The 22,211-nt window shown below is 54.9% G+C and overlaps 1 pseudogene; it reads right to left on the bottom strand.

Moving 5' to 3' along the window:
* Positions 1-562: 562 nt before the first annotated feature.
* LOC127035276 (nck-associated protein 1-like) overlaps positions 563-22,211 on the bottom strand; it is a 48,259-nt pseudogene continuing 26,610 nt past the window's right edge.

The following is a 22,211-nucleotide window of genomic DNA, read 5'->3' as shown; positions in this document are numbered from 1 at the left end:
GTGCAGGGACTCTGGGGGACCTAGTCCAACAGGGTGGGCACCCCAGCACTGGGATGGAGTTAGAGACCTTCGTTTCCCCGTCCACATCCAGCACACCGACCCTCATCCCCAGCTGGGCTCAGCCCTGGGCAGAGATGGGGCTCAGGGCAGCTGTGGGCTGAGGAGGGGACTGGGAACATCCCTGGACCAGGGAGGAGGCTGAAGGTGCCCTGAGCTGTGACCCGGGTCCTAGTGGGGAACCAGCTGGGGTCACTCAATTAGATTGAACTGCACAGAATGGGGCAGCCAAACCCCAAAAGCTGTTGGACATTCCAATACTTAGATTGACCAAGTCAGCGCAAAACAGCTGCTTTATTACCTCACTTGTTACTCCGAAGTCCAAACAACATAGTTCCCTTAAAGTGATCCAGCCTCAGGCCTCCATACAGGTACCCACATCAAATATTATGAACATTTCTGTAAATCTTCTTTCATCATATAAAAAGAAAAAGTTCTACCAATCCCAAGGGATCAGACACATCACCTCCCAGGTTCATGAATGTTTCAGATCTCACCCAAATACTTGCTACAGCCAATTTTTATTAATGAAACTAAAATGTATTAAAAAACAAAAGAGAGAGTATGGTTAAAGGATCAATATACATATAGACATGAGTTCAATTTGTTGAGGTTCAGATTCACAGCAGAGATGGTGAGCTCTGTAGTTGCAAAGAGTTCCTGTAGAGTTCAGATCATAGGTTATAGTCCAATGTCCAAATATCATATTCAGGGCGCACCAGCATAACTGGGACCTCAGTCTTGCGACTCAAACTTCCCCTGATGAAGTCTAAGCAGATCTGAGATGACAGAATCAGGACCCAAGGATCTTTTAGACACTTCCATGGCCTCTTTGACAAGTTGGGATTTCCTGGGGAACAAAAGGTAATTGGGATGACTTTGAAGGAGGTCCATCACCGGTGTTTAGTGATACGATTAACATAAGGCCATTTGCTTTTTCCTCCACCATTCACAGTACATTTCAAAGAGAGATGAATTCTGAGATATCCCGTGTTTACAATTCATTTAAATGCTAGGATCTTCTGAATGATCAGAATACAGCATAGACAGGAAAAAGAACGAGGAGTCCTTGTGGCACCTTAGAGACTAACACATTTATTTGGGCATGAGCTTTCGTGGGCTAAAACCCACTTTAACGGATGTGAATGGAGTGGAAAATACAGGGACTGTTGATTACATTGTCGACCCTACTCATACATATGTAAATACACAAAAACACAAATATTATCTCCCCTCCTGTCTTCTGTGGGTTATTTATTTTGCAGGATGTTTAACCCTTTCTGTCCCTGGGCTGAGGAAGACTGGGAACAGCTCTGGGCCCGGGGATAGGGAGGGGGATTAAGGGAGCCCCTGGGCCAAGGAGGGGTGTGTCTCTGGGTCGGTGTAGGAGGCTGAGGGTGCCCTGGTACCAGGGCTCCCTGTGCTTGGTGGTGGGGCCATTAGCTCTGCAAGGCTCAGGGACAGGCACTGCACAGAGGCTGGCTCATAGGGGATGCTGCGGCCTGAGCTCCCTGAGGCGGTTACAACTTTGGGGTGCCCGGGGCTGGCTGTGGCTGTGCGGGTACCAGGGGAGGGGAGGGCTATCGCTGCAGAGGGCAGCACAGGAATACCATCATGTGCTCCAGGTGGTCCATGCCCCCAACTGAGGGGTCAGGCTGGGCTCTTGGTTCAACTTCTCCAGGATTTTGGGGTGTGGGGGATGTCCTGGCTCAGCTCATTTGGGAAGGTTGGGGACAGTTGCCCAGTTGGGGTCCAGCCCTAGATCAGGGCAGGAGGTGGATGGATCTGCACTGGGCCAATCTCTTTATGCAGCTGGATCCAGCAGGAACCTGCTCTGTCCATCGGGGAGGCTGGGCACAGTCTGGCAGCGTGTTTCCTGGGGGCAGATGATTATGTGACCTGGGATGAAGTGGTAGATAATGGGTTGCCTTCCCCAGACACAGCCATCTCCTTCCATCAGGGCAGGAGTCAATATCCTTCCAATGCTAATGGAGACAGATAGCTGCCCAGTCTACACGGAGGCTGGGACTGGCTGGCGCAAGGGGGTACAGATCTGGTGCCTATAGGGCAGCTCCAGGGGTGGCAGCTGCCTTCTTAGAGACCCCTCTCTCACCGGGCCCCCCTGCCCCACACACGACAGGGGAATGACAGATGCATTAAACAGGCAGGGAGGGGTCTCTCCCCAATGGAGAGCAGCTAGGGAGTGGGGGACAGGGGAGGCTGGGTGTGTGCTGTGATCTCGGCCCACTGAAGCAGAGGCTGGACCTGGTGATCAAAACTGGCAGGGACTGAAACCCGGACCCCCTGACAGCAGCTCAGCATCCACACAGTGGGTAAATCCAAGTAAAGGCCAATGGTACCCACAGTTCCAAAACCATCTACCAGGGGCCTGTGGCAGGTACACACACCACAGCCCTGGCAGTGCAGGGGCAAGAGGCAGTAGCTGTATGAGCCGTTTCCTGGGCTCTGCCCTGGACGCAGCCTGCCTACTGCCTCCTCTCCAAATGCCCAGGGAAGCCCTGGCCCGTCAGGCTGACTGTGGAACGCACTGACTGAGGGGCGTGGGTACAGTGCCCACTAGTACTGGCCCCAGGGACTACAGCAGCTTTCCTTGTACAGTGACAGAGGCTTGTGTGTGGTGCTGGGGGTTTGACCCCCACTGAGTGCCGGAGCGCTCGCCTACACAGGGGGTCGGGGGAGCAAAGAGATGGGGATCTGTTCCTCTGTGGGGCCATGCTCTCGCCCCAGAGACAGCGGCTCGGTCCCCAGGAGGGGACAGCAATGGCCCATCACTGGGGCTGAGTGTGAGAACCGTCCTGAAGCAGCTCACCCTGCTCTGCCCCCAGCAGCGCCGGAGCCGCTGGAAAGCCCAGGCTGCAGGGAGACAGCCTGAAACCTACCCCAAGGCTGGCAGGGCCTGGGAAGAGAGGCTGTCTCTGCTATGCTGACTGCTTTTATCCCCTGCTCTGGGAATGAGAGCTGGGGAGGAGGCAGGTGTGGCTGGAAGCTCTGTGGGAGCCCAGCCTCACCTCCAGTCTGGGAGCAGCTCAGCACCAGACCACCCAAATCCTAGTCAGGCTCCACAGTACCAGCCCCAGAGTGCATGGCAGGGGTCTCTTAGCCCGAGTGTCTGCCAGGGAGGATCTGTCCATCACCCCCAGCACCTGCCCCAGCGCGCAGGAGCCTCACCAGGAGGCACTGGGAACCAGGCAGTGACTTATCTCTCGCTAAATTCCCCCAGCTTAACAGATAGGCAGGCAAAGCCCTGCCAAGATTGAGCTGCGCAGATAGGAGTAAATTGCAATCTTATCCAATATGCCATCGTATTGCTCTCCAAAGGCTCTCGCTTGTTCCTCTTTCCTCGAAAGGAATTTAAATGTCTCTGAGGAGCTCAAACAAGAACTCCCCGGGGAAGGAATCATTGTTTATTGACAGACTCAGCAGCAGCAGCTCCCTGCTACTTTCCCCTGGGCCATGGTTAATTAGCTTCTGTGATAGTACAGCAGCGCCTAGAGACCCAAAGGGCAGGGCTGGACAGGTAAACACTGGGAGACAGCCCCTCTCCAAAGACCTTACAGGGAAGAAAACAGACAAAGGGGCAGAGGCAGGTGAAGTGACTTGTCCAAGGTCACACATCAAGTCAGTAGCAGAGCCAGGTAGACTACAGCTCTTCCCAAATCCTACCCTTGGGCCTTACCCACCAGCCTATGCCAGAATCTCCAGCCAGACTTTTCCCCATTCAGAGGGGAACTGGCTGCCCAGCCAGCCCAGCTGGACTCATTTGGATTTTAAATGAAGCCACCAACCACTTTGCACTGCCCAGAAGAATCCCTTCCCCCGCCAGAGTGACTGGACTGCTCCATGCGCTGGGCCATAAACCTCACTCCGGCTCAACCAGGAATTAGCTCCGGGCACTGCCATGGTCTGGGCTAGGCAGCAGTTCAGACTACATGGTCACAGGCTCCCTTCTGACCTAACACTGACTCTGTGACGCAGAAGCTGAGTCGCCTGGACCTGCCAGATTGGTGCTGATGTCATTGAGAGTTTAGCTGCAGTGAGATTGGGCCCTCCTGTGTCTTGGAAGCTGAGAGAGTCACGGCACCAGGCTCAAATGTATTTCAAACTCCTTGGTTCATTGACAGGCTGTCACAAGGAGACTCGGAGACTTTAAGACCAGAAGGGACCATCATGATCATCTAGTCTGACCTCCTGCACACCGCGGGCCACAGAACCTCGCCCCCCGACTCCTGGAATAGGCCCCTAATCTCTGGCTGAGTTACTGATATCCTCAAATCAGGATGTAACGACTTCAAGTTACAGAGAATCCACCATTTACACTAGTTTACATCTGCAAGTGACCCGAGCCTCATGCTGCAGAGGAAGACGAAACCCCCCACAGCCTCTGCCAATCTGATCTGAGGGGAAATTCCTTCCTGGCCCAAGATAGGGTGATCGTAGACCCTGAGCATGTGGGCAAGACCCAGAGCCCACCCCAGCTAGTGTCCCATGACTGGCGATTGGAGATATTTGCCGCTAGCTGTCACAGACTGGTAGTCCCATCATCCTGTGTCCGCCAGAAATGTATCAAGCTGTCAGCTGGGGGAGGGAGGTGCCCTCACTGAAGGGCTGTGAACAAGAGAAAGCCTGATGAGATAACAGCATCAAGCTCTGGGCTGGCATCAAACACCAGGACCCGGCCGTCCCACTCAGCTGTACCCTTCTCTGCTCAACCCCCACCAGGCTTCTCTGAAGCCAATCTAGGGTTAGGGGTGCCAGGACACAGCCTCATGCCTGCAGGGCATTTTGCAGGTGTGAAAACGAGGGTACAAAAGGGGTAGGCAGACCTCATCTGTGCTGAAGATATTCCAACCCCAACAGCGTACACCACCCCCCCTAGCTCTGATTTTGAGGGGTGCTGAGTAGCTAAAACACCAGCTAAAACCAATACGAGCAATGGATGCTCAGCACCTTCTAGAAATCAGGCCCAGGGGCCTTGAGTTGGAACCCACAAACAGTGGCCCCCCAAGTCATTCTTATAAATATGGCTGGCAGCTCTAACCCCCCCGGCTGCAAGCTACTGAGATGAGACTTGCCCTGGGCTAGCCATAAGAGCTCGATTTGATGTCCTCAGCTCTCACTGACCTTCAGCCCCTGTCTGCCTCTAGTATCTCAAAGCACTTTGCACATGTCAACGTACACTCACAACCGGCTCAGTATCACCCCCTTTTACAGAAAGGAAAAAACAGGGGCCAAGAGAAGGGGCTTGCCCAACTCCCGCAGTAGGATAAGGAATAGAACCCAGGAGTCCTGACTACCAGGCCCCCAGCTCTAACCAATAGTCCACACTGTGTTCCTCAAAATAGAAGCCCAGAGTCCTGCCTCCCAGATTGCTGCTCTACCCTGGGCCCACACTCCCTTCAGCGATCGGAGTAAATCCTGACCTCAAGTCACCTTTGGCTAATGACAAGACCCCATGGAGCTCTCAGGCACATGAACACCCCATGTGGATGCAGAGCTGCCCAGGGGGCAGGAGGGCAAGTGGGGAAATTTGCCCTGGGCACCGCAGAGGCCCCCACGAGAGTTTTTCGGGGCCCCCGGAGCAGGATCCTTCACTCACTCCAGGGGCCTCGGAAAACTCTTGAGGGGCCTGGGGCCTCAGAGCTTCTTCCGCTCCGGGTCTTCGGTGGCAATTCGGTGGTGGGGAGTCCTTCCACTCTGGGACCTGCCGCTGAAGTGCCCCAAAGACCCACGGTGGGGGGTCCTTCCTTTCCAGGACCCACCGCTGAAGTGCCGGGTCTTCGGGGCACATCAGCGGCAGGTCCCAGAACAGAAGGCCCCCCACCACCAAATTACCGCCGAAGACCAGACTGCACTTCGGTGACGGGTCCCTCTTCGGCAGTAATTCGGCGGTGGGGGGTCCTTCTGCCCCGGAGTGGTGTGTCTCCTTGAGGTGTGTCTCGATGTTCTTGCTGTGGATGGTGAAGAGCGTGGCAGACACGTGGATGATGGCTTTGGCCAGGCAGTGGATATTGTTGCTGTAATCTGTGGGGAGAAGGAGACAGGGGGCTTGGCACTCACAGAGCACTAAACTGCGGCTTGGCAGAGAGGCTGTGCTTGTCTCCTTACAGCACCTCCAGTACCCTGAGTGATGAACAGAGCGCCGGGTGCTGCACTGCTCCAAAGACACCAACCCTGCCTCTAAGGGCCTGATTCTGGGAGCACTTACAAATGTGCATCTCAACCTCACTGAAGTCACTGGGGTGACTCCAGTGCCTACGGTCTGAGGAGGTATTGGCAGCAGAGCTAGGAAAGTATTAATGCCATTGACATGGCATTGGGGAGACCGCCTCTGGAATACCGAGTGCAGCTGTGGCCACCCTCGCTGATGGGAACAAGGTGCAGAGAAAGGCTTTTAGGATGGCCAGGGATGGTGAGCTGATCTTACAGAGGAGACTTGCTTGGCCTAGCAAGTGAGGTGGACAGGGAGAGGGCCACTTTCTGCAAACCCTTTGGGGGGAAATGCCAGGGAAGACAAGGCTGGCACAGGAACCCCTGGGATCGGGGATCAAATGGCCAGGGATAAACGGAGGCTGGAAATGAGAAGCAGGTTTCTAACTGTCAGAGAAAGGAGGTTTGGGCTGGAAGATGGAGCTTGAGATATTTAGGAAGGGGTTGCTCTGATGCAGCTACAGGCAGTAGCAGGGTTTGGGACACGAGATTCCTTCCAGTCCTGTGTTTCTGGGGCAGGATCAGGGTCTAATGCTGCAAACTCCCCTGCGTGTCACTGATACGACCTGCGCAAGCAGCCCTGTCCCAGCAGGGAGACTTGGGCCTTTTTCTTTGGTTGTTTCTGTATTTTTCTTGACAAATGACTTATGGAAATAATTAAACATGTCAGCTGGGGCAGGTTCCCTTGAAATGTGAGCCAGGCCTGTGTTCAACAGCTCCGGGTCCTCACTGAGTCTTTCCACTAATGCAGGTTGAGGTTGAGTGTGGAACAACACGCGAAACAAGGGCCTGTTTCCTGGGAGTGTGTGTTTTGTAACAAGAACTTTCACAAACTGCCCTGCAGCCTGAGCGTTCCCCCCAGCCCCAGGGCCATTCACCCAGGAAAGCAGTGTGGTGGCCTGGGATGCCCCCTGCAGGGCAGGTGGGGATCTAGTCATGGAGCAGTGACAACAAAAGCGCAGTCGGTGCCACTGGGCCATTAATCGGCATGTGTGGTGGGTGAACAGATTCCGGCGTTTGGAAAACAGCCCGTCCCGGCCTCTTACCATCCATCTCGATGCTGTACATGGAGAAGGGGTCGGAGGCGAGGAGCGGTAGAGATACAGCCACAAAGACCAGCAGCAGACAGGCTGACTTGTACTCCTCCTCAGGGGACGAACTGTCTATCAGGCAGAGAGGGAGAAGATGCACAACCAGAGATTTCAGTAGTAAGCTCGGTTTACGCTCTCCATTCTTCTCTCCGGCTTGGCTACTCGACAGACTTACAAATATATATATATATAAAATCACCCAGCGGCTGTGACAGGCCAGTAACTTATCTGATAGATGGAGCCAGGTCCCTGCTGCTTTGGAGCTTTGAGTTTTGCTGAACAGAACTGACACTGCTCAGATTCGCTTGAAGCTGCATGTGTACCATGGAAAAAACTACCAAAGTGGTGGGGGAAGGGAGAGCTCCCTTGCGTGTCCTAGGCTGGCGGGCAACGTGCAGACAGCCGGGGGACCAGAGCCACGGGAATCTCAGCTGTGTCCCTGGAACATCCCTGGATCACCTGCGGCGCCTGTGACAATACTACATGTGTTATTAAGGTCTATGTGTCATCCTTGCCCAAATCTTTACTGGCTTCGCTCATTGCATGGAGGCAGCTACTGCAGATCTAGCGACGGGTTCTGCCTCAGGCACCAGATGCTTCAGGGTAAGGCTAATAACAAGCACTTAATGAAGAGAACCCAAACGTCACTATCATCATTTCCATATTACAGAGGGGAAACTGAGGCATGGAGCAGGGCAGTGACTTTTTCAAAGTCACCTTAGCACTTCTATCGTCAAAGCACTTGACTAACTAAGACCTGGCTGTCACTGGGTCCGTCAGGTGTGGGGGGTGATATTGTACTGATATAGTCACATGGGCACAAGCCTTAGGGGAGAATAGCTGTACTGGCACAAAAGCCTCTTTAAACTGAAATAACTGCATTCATGCTGGGTGGGAATGTATTGCTTTGACTAGACTGAGAGTGTTAAAACGCTACCACTTTCTAGTGTAGACAGGGCCGACCCCCTCCAGAGCCCCTCCTTTGTGGAAGCTGAGTATTGTTCCAGACACAAATGTCTCTAGCCTACGTGTGTGTGAGCTGGGACAGAAGCGTGGGTCACAATTCGCAATCACATGTTAAAACACGACTGAATGTGCCAGTGCAGCCAGAACCCAGGGCGGTGTCAGCGCTGGGAGACTGGGCTAGAGGGATCCTGCTGTGACCCGGCCTGACAGCTCCCAGCCTGGCTCTTACCTGTCTTCAGGTTGGAAAGTGCAGTCACCAGGGCTGGGTCAATGTGCCATGGGATCCCTGCAGCAATGGCCAGCTCGAAGATGCTCAAGGTGACCTGGGGGAAAGCCAGGAGAAGGGAGGGTGTCAGCAAGGCTGGAGAGCTCCCAAGCTCCCTCACTTCCACTCCATGTAATGAACCAGCTGCACGTTTATGGGGAAAACATGACAGCTGCTGTGAGCGCCTGGTCAGCAGGCCGTGGGCAGCTATCAGCCAGGGAGAAACAAGCCCCTTCTACCACATATTGCCACGGCCTCCTGCAACAGGCTAGCTGGGGCCAGACAGACCTGTTGTTCCCCCAGGAGCGTCTCCCTTCCATGCAGAGGAGCTGGGGGCCCAGAGCCCACTGGGATGTGGACACTGGAATGTGTGAGGCACCAGAGGGTGAAGCAAATGGAGCCTGGTGGGGGTTGCAGGAGGCTGTGGGGCAGCAGTCGGGACTTTCTCCCTGGAAACATGCAGAACACAGTGGAAAGGAGCAGCAAGCTGGGACCAGCTGCTGAGAGCGCTGCTCTCTGGGGTGTCCCGCAGCACAGCAGGGAGTTACTGGACCCAAACTGTGGCAGAAGTGGCTTGATATTAGCCCCTGCTACAAGCCCCTATTTTAGACACGATTTACACCAGTGCAGCTGGCTGGACAGCCGCGTCACAAAGGGCTGCCCCACAAGTATGGACCTAGGGTTTCAGATAGGATCATAGCTCCCCCATCGCACCTCCTGTGCCACCACACTACTATTTTTAGTGCCCTAGCTCGTAGAAAGCTAGTGCATGTAGATATCCCTGAGCTGGGAATTACGCTTTGCAGCAGCCATGCAGAGACCCCGAGGACTGGATTAAAGCTAAGGTACTTGAGACAGGCGCCTGCCCCAGGTCTGACTTTGCCATGCCCTGTGTCCAGCCTGGAGCCTGCGCCCGGCCTGACCGCGCCATGCCCTGTGTCCAGCCTGGAGCTTGTGCCCGGCTTGACCACGCCATGCCCTGTGTCCAGCCAGGAACCCATGCCTGGTCTGACTGCGCCGTGCCCTGTGCCTAGCCAGGAGCCTGCACCTGGTCTGACTGTGCCTTGCCTAGCTAGCAATGGTTGCATTTACACAGACTCTGCCATTGGAAGAAGCTGCTGTGAAACGGCCCTGAGATCTCCACAGGAAATCGCGTCTCATCACAGGTGAGTGCCACTGTGGGGGAAGGGTGCATCAGCGAGCAGGTCGTTCCCCCATCTCCATCAGTGAAGTCACATCCCCATCACAGCATCAGTATGACACAGACTGAGCCAGGCAGGTATGTCACCCTGATGTCCAACCGTCTGCTCAATATCACCCCAAGGGGGGGGGTGTGTGGTCTCTGCCAAAAGCTAGGTCAGCAGAGGACCGTGGCTACTGCCAGATGTTCGTACAGGACACAGTTTGCGAGAGATGCAAAATGTAGACTGTTAGATTGCAAAACTGCTGCAGTGAAACCTGCCACCTGAGGTGAGGGGGTGTCTCGGAGCTAATACCATCCTCGCTGAGAGCACTGGACACCCGTGCAGACAGCCCTTGGCTCACTGGCTCCGCGAGCTGAAGACATCAGCATTTACAAAACCCAACCAACCCAGGAGAACGTTCTGGGCAGAGAGACAATCGGAAGAGCCTGTAACTGTACGAGAGCAGCCAAAATGGCATGAGGTGTTATCCACTGCACAGGAGAAACTGCCAGCGGGTTTGTAAGTTGGAGCCCAGCTCTTTGGACTGGACGAGCGCCACAAGGGGGAGAGAGACCATATTAGGACGTCGCTCGTTAACACACACTGGCTTGGATTGCATTCCATCGTTTCTTTTAGCAATAACCTTGTTTCCAAATCCTTGGACTTGCTTTTAGCTGAATCGGTCTCAAGCTCCATTAAATAAACTTCCATTTGCTTTTACTAGACCCCTGTCTAAGTGCCTTGTGCTACCCAGAGTACTGAACGGAGGTGAGACCCGCGCCCTGGATCCTGTTTCCATGGAGGCAGAGAACCAGTGTACGCTGCGGGTGTCTGGAGGACAAGGGACTGGGTACTCAAGTGTAACAAGGTGGAGTGTCAGCTGCCAGCCGCAGAAGGAAAGAACAAGGTGTTGCCAGCAGCTGGTGGCTGGGGACCATTTCTGCCCGTGGGCGCAGACAGGGCTTTCTCCGCTGAGCAGGTTAGTGATCCCCCTTGGATACCTCAGGTAACCCCCAAGTGTCACAATTAGCTGGCCCCCAAGCCCCAGAGAGACCCCTTTATTCCTCGGGAGGGCAAGGACTGGGGCTGGGAGATAAGAGCCTTAGCACCGATCATCTTAAGCCCAAGTTGTGTTTGCCACTGGATGGCACCACCCTCCCCAGCACTCTGACCCAACAGTGCCCTGAACGCCCCCCACGGGCAGCTCCAAGCTCTTGGGATTGTGCTTAGGGAGCAGAGTGATCGAATCCACAGCCCCAGCGCAGCCACCAAGCTCTGTGACTCTAGAGAGGGGATTTGGGGCTGGAAAGACAGTGACGTTAGGAACTCACGAGCTGGCCCCGGGTCTGGACAGAGCACCAGGATATAGCTCCCTATAGGGACTGCCAGAGAGGATCAGACCTGGGCCATCAGCAGGGGCACCAGCTGCTTCAGGAGAAAGTACTGGGAACCCCTGGGGGAGATCAGGGCGTAACCTGCTCATAGGGCATGGATGGGCAAACTTTTTGGCCCAAGGGCCACGGCACATCCGGTTGAGGGTGCAGGCTCTGGGATGGGGCCAGAAATGAGGAGTTCAGGGTGTAGGAGAGGGCTGTGGGCTGGGGCGGGAGAGTCGGAGGGCTGAGGGGGGGTCAGGGATCCAGCTGGGGGTGCGGGCTCTGGAGTGGGGCTGAGGATGAGGAGTTTGGGATGTAGGAGGGCGTTCGGGGCTGGGACCAAGGGCTTCAGAGAGCAGGAGGGGAATCAGGGCTGGGGCAGGGGGGTTGTGTGTGGGACAGGGTGCAGGCTCTGGTGTGGGGCTGGGGATGAAGGGTTTAGGGTTCAGGAGGATGCTCCAGGCTGGAATTGAAGAGTTTTGAGGGCAGGAGGGGGATCAGGGCTGGGTGTGGGGTGTGGGGAGAGCTCAGGGGTGCAGGCTCTGGGCGGTGCTTACCTCAAGCGGCTCCCAGAATCAGAGGCATGTCCCTTCTCTGGCTCTTACACAGAAGCACAGCCAAGCAGCTCTCCATGCTGCCGCGTCTACAGGCACCACCCCTGCAGCTCCCATTGGCTGCAGTTCCCAGTCAATAGGAGCTGTGGGGGCGGCACTTGGGGTGCGGGCAGCGTGCAGAACAGAGCCCCATGGCAGCCCCTACATGTAGGAGCTGGAGCAGGGTCATCCCACTGCTTCTGGGAGCCATGTGGAGCGGCCCACGCCCCTGCTCCATGGCTGGAGAACCAGAGCAGGGCAAGCCCCAGACCCCACTCCCCAATGGGAGCTCGAGGGCTGGATTAAAACAACTGGCGTGCTGGATCTGGCCTGTGGGCCATAGTTTGCCCACCCCTGTCATAAAGGCAATGCCTTCAAGACCCTATTAGTGGTTGTTTTATGCAGGGAGACTGATAGACCTTGCACACCTACATGGCTGCTCTGTGCAGTGGGGCATGTTCTCACTATCCATACAAATACGTGCTCCTTGCTGGAACCCTGCTGAATTCTTGGGCTCATTGACACCCTGTGGCAGGGAGTTCCACAGGCTAAAGGTGCAGTGCATATAAGACTATTGCCTGGCTCAGTTTAAACGTGTTTCAGTTTTGTCCAGTGCCACCTCGTTCTGATGTTGAGGCCCATGCATGGTGTTCTACTCCAGAACCATGGCTCTTGTATTCCTCTTTCCAAGCAGTTCCCCTTTCTTCTAGTGTCTTCTACAGCATCCTTTGCACTGAGAGGTCTCCTGCCTGGGCCACTGGCACACAGGATCCTGCCCTGGCTGCAGCCCTGCTCTGGGCAGCTCCTGCCTGGTCAGCACTTTGAGCTCTCTGTGGGTAGGCAGTGGGGCACAACTCGGGGATCTGCTCAGCACTGGCACAGGAGCTCTGCACCCCGTAGCAGGAGCTCTCTCTCAGCACTGGGTCTAAAGATGCTGACCGCTTGCACTGTGGCCACCACTCTCCCCCCGGCATGGTCTCAGAGCACTGCCTTGGCACTTTGCCAGCTCCAACCACTCGCAGTGTTCCCATTCCTTCCCTCCAGTCTGGAGGGCAAGCAGCAGGTTGGCTGCTGGCCAGCTCCAGCTGGTGGCTTTGTAATGGAATAGCTCCACTGGGGCTGTTTGACTGCCCAGTCCTCAGTGCTTGACTGTCTGGGGGATGCTGCAATTACTGCACCTACAAAGTTACCCTAAGCTCAATGAGTTCATAAGATGTTACAATACCCACGGAAATAGGTCCAAGTGTTTATAACAATGAATAGTGCAACAGAACACAAACAAACCAGTGCTCGGTGCAAATCAAGGACTGACGGGGATCGGACTTGGTGAACAAGCAAATGTGGGAGCAAATTTTATCATGCAAAGCCTGGCCTTACAGAAATGGATTTCGTTGGTGGACAAAATAATGAGGATAAAACATATCACCAACTTGTATTCCTTTTGGGGGCTCTTAAAAAGAGATTTTGAAAAAAAAGAATAATCTTCCCCTAGCTCCTCCCCTGCCTGCAGCTCTGCAACTCAGCTAAGGCTCTTCCTTGGGGGAAGGCTGGCTGGCCCTGCTTGTTTCCACAGGTGAATGCTGAAAGTCATCCCATTATCCTGACATCCAGCCCTCAGCCCGCAAGAGGGGATAGCTAATTACCAGCACTGCAAAGGCATGTAAGTTCCTGCACTGTATTCCCTTCCCTTCTTGGGTTATTTTCTGCCTCACAGTGTCTCTCCTATCCTAGCTCACTCTCTTGGCTTTTCTTTGAATCTGAAGTCAACTCTATTGCATTCATCCAAACTTGCCTTGCCTAAGGAGCAAGGATCGAACCCAAAGACAGCCCTGACCAGATTGTAACTAACCAGGCTCCAAGCAGTAGGTGTCATGGTCGACTTGCTAGCCAAGCCACCCACTTGTAACTAACCAGCAATCCAGTGTTCCAAAAATATCAGCAAAAGCTGCATTTCATCTATCTTTTCTATCCCATTTCTCCTCCACCTTGGGTCTGTCTGTTAGAACAGGCCACATGAGTTCCCCTCACATCCGGCCTGCGAGTAAAATTAACCTCTCTCTTTTTATTGAAGAAAGATTGTTCTGAAAATAGGAGACTGATATTTTGACCCCAGAAGGAGAGAGACTGTGGCAGATCTGACTACGTTCGTTTTGCATAATCACTCAACCACAGTTTCAATGGAAACGCTGGGTTTGATTTCTTGTTCTTTCAATAAGGGTCCAATGTGAATGCATGCTCCTGGGTATGCCCAACGCCCGCTGAAGCTAGCTTGTGCTGTTTAATGCTGGACAGTGATGGGGTTTAAAACCTCTTTCAGTCTTCAGGCCTTTGAGATCAATATTCGTACAACAGTCGGGGATTAGTGAGGGACAAGAAGCCCTAAGAGCAAGGTGCAGCCTCACAACGTCCCCTAGAGACAGGCTGCGAGGGTCAGGCCCTAGGCCCTGTCACAAGCTGACAGGATCTTTAAGGGGAGACAAGGCCCAGCCGCCACCTAGACTGATTAGCTGCTTCCAGGGGTGAAAGTAACCTCAAGATTTAAAGGCCCTGGGGAGACCCAGGGCCTTTAAATCAACCAGGGGCTCCCAGTTGAAGAGGCGGCTGGGAATCCCCCGGGGCTCAGGGGCAAATTAAAGGGCCCGGGGCTCTGGCTGCCGGGGGGAACCCTAAGCTTTGCGGGACTTGGGCAGGGATTTAAAGGGTCCAGAGCTCCTGCCCCTGAGGGGAGCCCCAAGCCCTTTAAATCCTGACCCCCGCCCAGCCGCCAGAGCCGCAGTGGGGATTCAAAGGGCTCTGGACTGCCCGCAGCCGCGGGGAGCTTTGAGCTCTTTAAATCCTGGCCCCTGCCCAGCCGCTGGAGCCGCAGCCGGGATTCAAAGGGCTCTGGGCTGCCCGCAGCCATGGGGAGCTCTAAGCCCGGACCGGCTTACTTTCACCTTTGGCTGCTTCCCAGTAAAGGCCTGATCCATATAAAGGGCTCAGCTCAGGGAGAGATTCAAAGGAGCAGGCAGGCTGCTCTGTACAGAAAGACTCACCTTAGCTCCTAGCTGGAGAGCCTGGGGAGTGTGGAGCTGCAGAGAGCAGCCTGTGGGAGCTGGCCAGGGCTCCACGCAGAGCAGCTCTGGGAGTCTGTGCACTGTACAGGTGTGTCTGTGCTGTGTCTGGGAGTGAGCGACTCTTCTTGCTGCTTCCTGGTGCCTCCAGCATGACCCTGCCTTTCCTGCTGCTCAATTCCCCTGCTCAAAAGAAACACACCAAGAACAACAAACCACAGCCTTTTCTCTACCTTGAGCCTCCGGGTATCTACGTTAACTGTATATAAGTGCCTGGAGCATGACCCTTAGCTAACCTGCAAACAGAGTATAGATCCGGCCAACTATGCCACTGTGACGCTCCCCAGCAGTACCCAGACCCTTCACGACCACTTGCTCTTAGCGTGAGAGTCTTGTCTGTGCCTGCTGTGGATCAGCTCCGTGACTCCACCAGCCTCTGACAGGACAAGCCCGGCCTCCCAGGCCTGCCCCGGCCTCACCCTGTCTGTACAGGTCAGCGATAGGCATATACCAGCCCTGAGTCCTCTGAGCATCCCTCTGGAGGGTTCAGCCCCGATCCAGAACAATCACAGAACCCTGCGAGTCTGCTCCCCAAGGAACAGTGCACACCAGCAACGTGGTCTGAACTCAGGATCACCACTCCGCTGAACACACCGCACTTAGCTACAGCCACAGTGAAAACGAGAACGAGTTTATTATCAGAGGCTCCAGTGGCAGTAGGTATGAGGACTGGAAACACAAAAGATTACACATAAAACTTTCTAGAGCCTCAACTTAACCCACAAGCCAGGCTGTCTCCTGCAGCCAAGTTTACCTCCAGGCCTTTTCAACCAGCATGGCTGGGACCCCCTTCATCAGATCGACCCTGCTGGCAGCTTCGCGTCACCAGAGTGTCTCTCTGCATGCCCAGAAACACCAGAGCAGAACTCTGATCTTCTCCTGAAAACAGGCCCCCATCCCCCACTGTCTACCTCTTCCTGTTCCTTTGCTTCTGAAATCTCTGCCAGCTCTTCATTAGCATTTGCCTCACTTCACTAAGAGACTTCTGGTGTGACATACACAATGCCCCAGGGCGATAGGGTCTCCCACCTCCTGTCTGGAGGAGTTTGTCTCCAAGCATGACTGACCGGCTTTTAACAATAATGCTGAGAGCACATAATTTTCAGCATATACCCAGAACTCCTCACATATTTTCTGCACGTACGTCTCGTAATGATTGATGTGTGTGACAGGCTGTAAGCAGACACCTTACATGGCTTTTTTTTGGTGAACTCAGGGTAACCTTGTCCCTCTATGTCCCCCTCTGCCAGCTGGCACCAAGAGGTCCTTGGGTCACAGGGGCGGAGGACAGGGTGGTCTCTTCTCCAGGAAGGGGAGCGTTGTGGACACACTGAGATAATGGTTATTTATCACTTATGTTACAATAGTACCTAGAGGCTCAGTCAAGACCAGGGCACCAGGTGCTGCACAGATGAACGAATGTGAATCGCTGCCCCGAGGACTTTGTGGGCTAAGAAGGGACGTAGTGGCAGTAACGGCACACACCAGCTCTGCACTCTATCTGTGGCCAGGCAGCAATGTGAGGGCAGCTCTCCACCAGTCTAACAAGCACCAGCTTTCAGTTTCCTATCTGCATCATTGCAGAGCAGGGCGCCCGGGGAATTCAAAGCAGGATGAGCTGCTGGCTTTATGGATCTGCTCCAGGAATGGAGGGTGGAGGGGACTGTGGGGAATCAGGCTAAGGAGGGCAGAGTCTCTCTGAGCTTGTGATATGATAGTAGGTAGTGAGAAGTTGGGACTAAGCTGTGCAGGGTGGAGGGGGGAAGGATTTGCCAGGGTGAGGATAGACGTCTGTGTTGGAAGAGGGGTGGCCAAGGGAGGGGTGCCGTGGCCTGGGCGATGACCCAGGCAGATGACCTTAGCAGCAGCATTCGAAATGGACAGGGGAGTGTAGGGGAACTGCAGGCATCCAGGCCAGAAGGGGCATGTGGTAGCTGCGGCATTAGGGGAGAGTTCTGGCCAGGTGGGCAGAGAAGGAAGGTCACAGCTTGGCAATGCTGCAGCGAGACATGAGATGACACAGGAAACGCAGGTCACACATGGGGGAGGGTGAATGGCATAATCTGAATCTGGTCTACAGCAGCTCTGTCTGACAGCATGAGCCTTCTCACCTTGTGTGAGACAACAGCTGGCAGGGAGAGCCTGAAGCTAGTTCTATCCATGCAACACGTGAGTTACCTGCAGCACCACCGCAATGGACACCAGGCAACTCTACCTAGGCAACTATCCAGCTCCTCATCCTCATACCGAGCACCTGCTTAACAGCCTTTCCTCCTGCCCCTCGTGAGGAGGGAACTCTGTGTTCCACACAGAGACACAGGATGAATTAAGTGCCTTGCATAAGGTCACGTACACAGAGTCTATGGCTAAATGGGGAATTAGACCCAGATCTCTCAAATCTTAGTCCAAAGCCTTAACCACACAGCTACCCTCCTCCATCCCGTAGGAAATGGTCATCTCACTGCAGCACAATCCCCAGAAAAATCCCTTGACAGGTTAAAAACAGAAACTAACAAAGAGGAAAGCACACTTGAGCATTCAGGAAAAAGGAGAGAGTGTCTGGAATCTGAACAGCTGAGTGCTGGCTGTGAGCTGCTATGGAAGAGACCCAGGGACCACGGTTGGGTTCTATGGGCTATGAGCCCCTATGGAAGAGTCCCGGGGAACACAGTCAGATTCTACGGGCTATGAGCCCCTATGGAAGAGCTCCAGGGAACATGGTCGGGTTCTATGGGCTGTGAGCACCTGTGGAAGGGCCCCATAGACCGTGGTCAGGTCTATTGGGATTTTATGTGTGCTCATTGAAAGGGCTCTTCAGAGCCTGTAGGATTTCGTAGATAACAAGGTTCTATCTCAAGGATTTCAGCTCCATTTCTCTCAAATCCTACATGGCAGATCATTGTCTATTACACCCTAAAGGAAAAGCAGCACATGGGGAGCGAGAGCCCATGCCGACACTAACCATGAGTAGGACTAGTGACCATCTACTTCTCCAGGTCACAAAGGTCACGTGGATGGAAACTAAATGGGCAGAGCTAACGTTAGAGCTCTTTATTCATTACTCCAGATCCCAGCTCTGTGCCCCAGCACAGGACCAGTCCTTTGGAACACTCTGCATCTGGTCAAACCCTGATTAGCAGCATTAATTGGACCATGGTAATGGGACATGACACACCAAATAAGAGACATATCTCAAAAAACAGGACAGGGGCCTCCCTAATTAGAACTAATGTTGGGCATTAAAAGTGACCCCGGCACAGGCAGAGTGCAGCTCTCTGGCCACGCGTGGCTGGGAGGGGATTCTAGTCCTTAAAGGATCCCACTGATCCCCCATGTGTTCTGTCCTCACTGTGGGAAGGAGACAGGCTCCAGCCTATCCCAGAGGCCTCACCAAGAACACAGGGATCTAGGGCCACGGAGGGCTGGTGAGTCTCACCTGCTGGGAACTCTGGGAATCTATACCGGGCTGCCCTTTATTTGAAATCAGGATGATAAATGGTTGAGAGGAACAATTGACATGCCCCCTTGGGTAGGAGGACATGCCGATTCAGCCCAGATACAGGAAGGGTGACATCCCTACCCAGCCCAAGGTACCTATCCCAGCCAGGCTAACCCCTCAAGGGTGCAGCCCCTGACCCACTAATGACAGCTCAGTCAGAGGGGCAGCTGCCCTCAGACTGAGATGCATAGCGGGACTCGCGTCTGCTCTGCAAGGCATGACACTGACCAGCTCTGGCTCCCAGCACTAGGCCATTCATGACCCACCACAACTATCACAGTAGCCGGCTGACGGAACCTCTCCAAGTCCTCTCCAAGCCCCTGTGATGTACGGGAGTGTGCCGTAGCGGGAGCTGTCAGTTGTCTCCAGTCCACTAGGTCTTCGAGCCTCTGAATCCAGGCTGTCTGGGGGCAGCAGCGCGAACGGCAGGGAAATAAGTGGAAGTGGGACCCCACCTGCCTAGCGAGGAGGCTGCGCCTGGATCCAAAGAGAGGGGGCAGAGAGGAAATGCCCCCCAGAGGTGACAGCCAAGGCAATGCCAGTGCCAGCTGCATCGCTCTTCTCTGCAAGCCTCCCTCTGGTAACCGGCTCAGCTCTAAGGCATCTGGAAACTTGCTGTCACCCTCATGGCAGTTGTTGAGCTGACAGGCTGTCACCGGGTAGGACACGCCAGTGACACTGGAGAGGGCTGTGAATGGCACCGAGAGAGGGAAGGCTCAGCCCAATCAGTGCAGCTCACCAGCCAGCACCTGTCCCAGACACAGGTTCCGGCTACACTAGGGAAGTGGCACTTTGCTGACACTGGCCAGGTGAGGTGCATTCCATCCCTCCGTGCAGCAATGCAACTGGGCACTAGGCTGCCCCAGATTTGCCCACGACCCAGTGTGACCCGCAGAGCCCCTTCCCAGTAAGAAGGGGAGAGCCTAGCATGATCTGGCCCTAGGTCCAGCCCTTGGAGGTTCCTCCCCCACCTCCATCTGTCAGAGGCAGTCACACGGGCTCTTTCTTCGTCTGCATCATGGACCTGAGAGACCTGCCAGGAGCTGGTACCAGAGTGGTGGCAGGTAAATCCAGGGCAGTGGGGGAGAGGGGGGCAGGGCTGGCAGAGGGATGGGATGGAGCAGTGCAGCAGTGGTAGGTTCCAGAGCTGGTGGGACATGAGTGATCCCAAAGCCCTTACTGCTGGGGGGACTGGGTCCCAGGGTCTCAGTCCAGCTTCTAGTGTCTGTGGTGGTGGCCTGTGCCCACTATCTGGCCTCCTGGTTGGGATCTCAGCCTCCCTGCTGGCTATGAGCAAGCCCTAATCCTCAGGGAGGAGGAGACTGATGGGGGCTGGATGGGCTGCGCCCGCTGGGGAGAAGCAGGGGGATGGGGGTGTCCAGGCTCTCCAAGGACAGGGCCCTGAATTCACATCACTCAGATGGGCTTGTTCTTTAGACAGCTTAAGGGAGAGATGCAGGCAGCCCAGAGAGAGACAGACCCACAGACCTGACACTGAGTGGGGCAGATGGACAGCCATGACACACACATACACAGACGGACGGACAGCTGCCTTCATGTCTCAGGAGCCGAGCTCATGGTATGGAGCAAGATAATGAGCTCCTACCGATGGCTCCTCCCTTTGAGCTGCACCTACAGGAATCTGGGGCTCAGTGCTTGTGCCAGGAGGAGGGAGGCAGGACTCCTGGGTTCCATTCCTGGCTCTGCCACTGACCGACTGGAGACCTTTGGTGAGTCACTTCCCCTCCCTCTGCACTGCAATTTCCCCCACGGCAACATGGGGATAACAAGGGAGCCCCTCCTTGTGGGGTCATTCATGTCCCCAAGCGCCAGGCCCCCGAAGCCCAGGCTTGTCTGTACTCTGCTGCTGAGCAGCAGGTCGTTCTCGGCTAACTCAGCTGGAGCTCCACAGCACCAGATGTGCCACGGCCCCAGCGCGTACATCAGAGAGCTGATCCCCCACGTGTGCTCCAGCACGGCCCCTGCCTGGCAGCGGAGCCAGCTTCAAATTCCAGCATGACACAGCCCCCACAGCTTGGCTTCCTTTGCCCCTGTGTCAAGCCCCAAGTCACGCCTGGGTGGGGTGGGTTTTCCTGACCTCAATGTCCAGCTCTCAGCCTCAGCCCCGGCCACGTTATCGCCTCGCAATCTGGTAAGGCCCATTTGGCAGTGCTGAGCCTGTGATTACTGTCCTTCCATGCCTGCTGGAGGTGAGTGTGATGAACTAGGAATGTTCTTAATGTTTTCTCTGAATGCTGTGTTGGTGCCTCAGTGTCCCCTAGGCAGTTCTTAAGTATCTGGCAGAGCAAAGGACCAGTGCACTTAAATGCCTGACCATCTGTCTCCTAGCAACTGATGGCCTGGGCCGCTCCTCTGCAAAGGTGCCAACTGAAGATGTTGGAGACAAAGAGATCAGGTGACCTCCTGGCCCGGGGAAAGAAACTGAGCAGAGGAGGAGCGGCTGGAGGAGGTTGTTAGTCTGGAGTTGACTGGGGACAAGGAGTGAAGTGCAGACATGGGGTCTGGCTCACTGCCCCCCCCGGAATGGACCTGGCCGAGGGGTCCGGTTCACTGTATCTACAAGCTCCATTTTAGACCCTGTTCCTGTCATCAAATAAACCTCTGTTTTACTGGCTGGCTGAGAATCACGTCTGACTGCAAAGTGGGGGTGCAGGACCCTGTGGCTTCCCCAGGACCCCGCTGGGGCGGGCTCGCTGTGGGAAGCGCACGGAGGGGCAGAGGATGCTGAATGCTCCAAGGAGAGACCCAGGAGGTGAAGACGTGTGAGCTTCTTGCCCTGAACAAGTCTGCTCCAAGGGAGAGGAGGCTCCCCAAAGTCCTGCCTAGCTTGGTGGGGAGCAGTTCCAGAGCATCGCCCGCTGACTCCGTGACAGTGAGTAACCCCATTACCATTCTCCTCACCCCTCCATTCTGCTGGGAACTTCCAGTCTTACTTCCTTGTAATTGCTCTGTGGCTCTGGAGGCATTCGCTCCCTCACTACCAGTGCAAAATGAGTTCCACTCACTTCTTCTCTGTGCTGCTTTGCTGATAATAAAGCCATTAACTCTGGCAATGAAAAATCAGCCTGCTTACATCCCGCTGGCCCTTCTCCACCCACTGGCTTCACCGGGTGTGCAAATACAGGATCACTTTGTCCACCACTCTAATGCAGTCACCTCTGGGGTTGAACACAGCAGCAACACAACGGGAGAGGACCCCTGGGCGCACAAGGGAATATTGGTGATGTTGCTGAAATCAACACCCACCCCAGGGCCAAACTCAAACTAAATACCAACCTAGTTACACATGCCTGGGTCCAAAATGGAGAATCAGAACATCCCTGGCCCAGCCTGACATCCTAACCCAGCGTCTCCCCGAAGATCATAGGAGAAGGATAACCCAGTTCCCTCCCATTTCCAGCTTGACTTTGTTTGAAGATCTGGCCCCACAGCACCACCGCGCAGTTCCGACCTGCCTGAAAACCCCAGGTGAGCTCAAAGGGGCCAGCATGGCAACTTGCCGGACCCATCCCACCGTCTCTGAACACGCTCCCGCCCGTAACACGGTGTTCATCCCACCTGTACAGAGAGAGGCTCCCCCCCAGGTCTGCCCTGGCAAACACAGCCCCAGACAGCCCTGTCTTTAAATTCCCATAGCACAAGGCAGCACCTAGCCAGACGTCTAATGTGCTGTCTGCTACTACCCCCTGGGGCACATGCAGGGTATGACCGCCCTGACCCAATTAACCCAGGTGCTGATATTCTCCCAGCTCTGCCTGGGCTCTTCCCTGAAGATAACCCCACACTGTCCAGAGACCCAACCCTCCCTAGTTGTTTCT

The sequence above is a fragment of the Gopherus flavomarginatus genome, chromosome 16, assembly GCF_025201925.1.
Source record: "Gopherus flavomarginatus isolate rGopFla2 chromosome 16, rGopFla2.mat.asm, whole genome shotgun sequence".
Classification (NCBI taxonomy): Eukaryota; Metazoa; Chordata; order Testudines; family Testudinidae; genus Gopherus; species Gopherus flavomarginatus.
The sequence above is the reverse complement of the archived record's forward strand: the minus strand, read 5'-3'. Positions and strand labels throughout refer to the sequence as shown.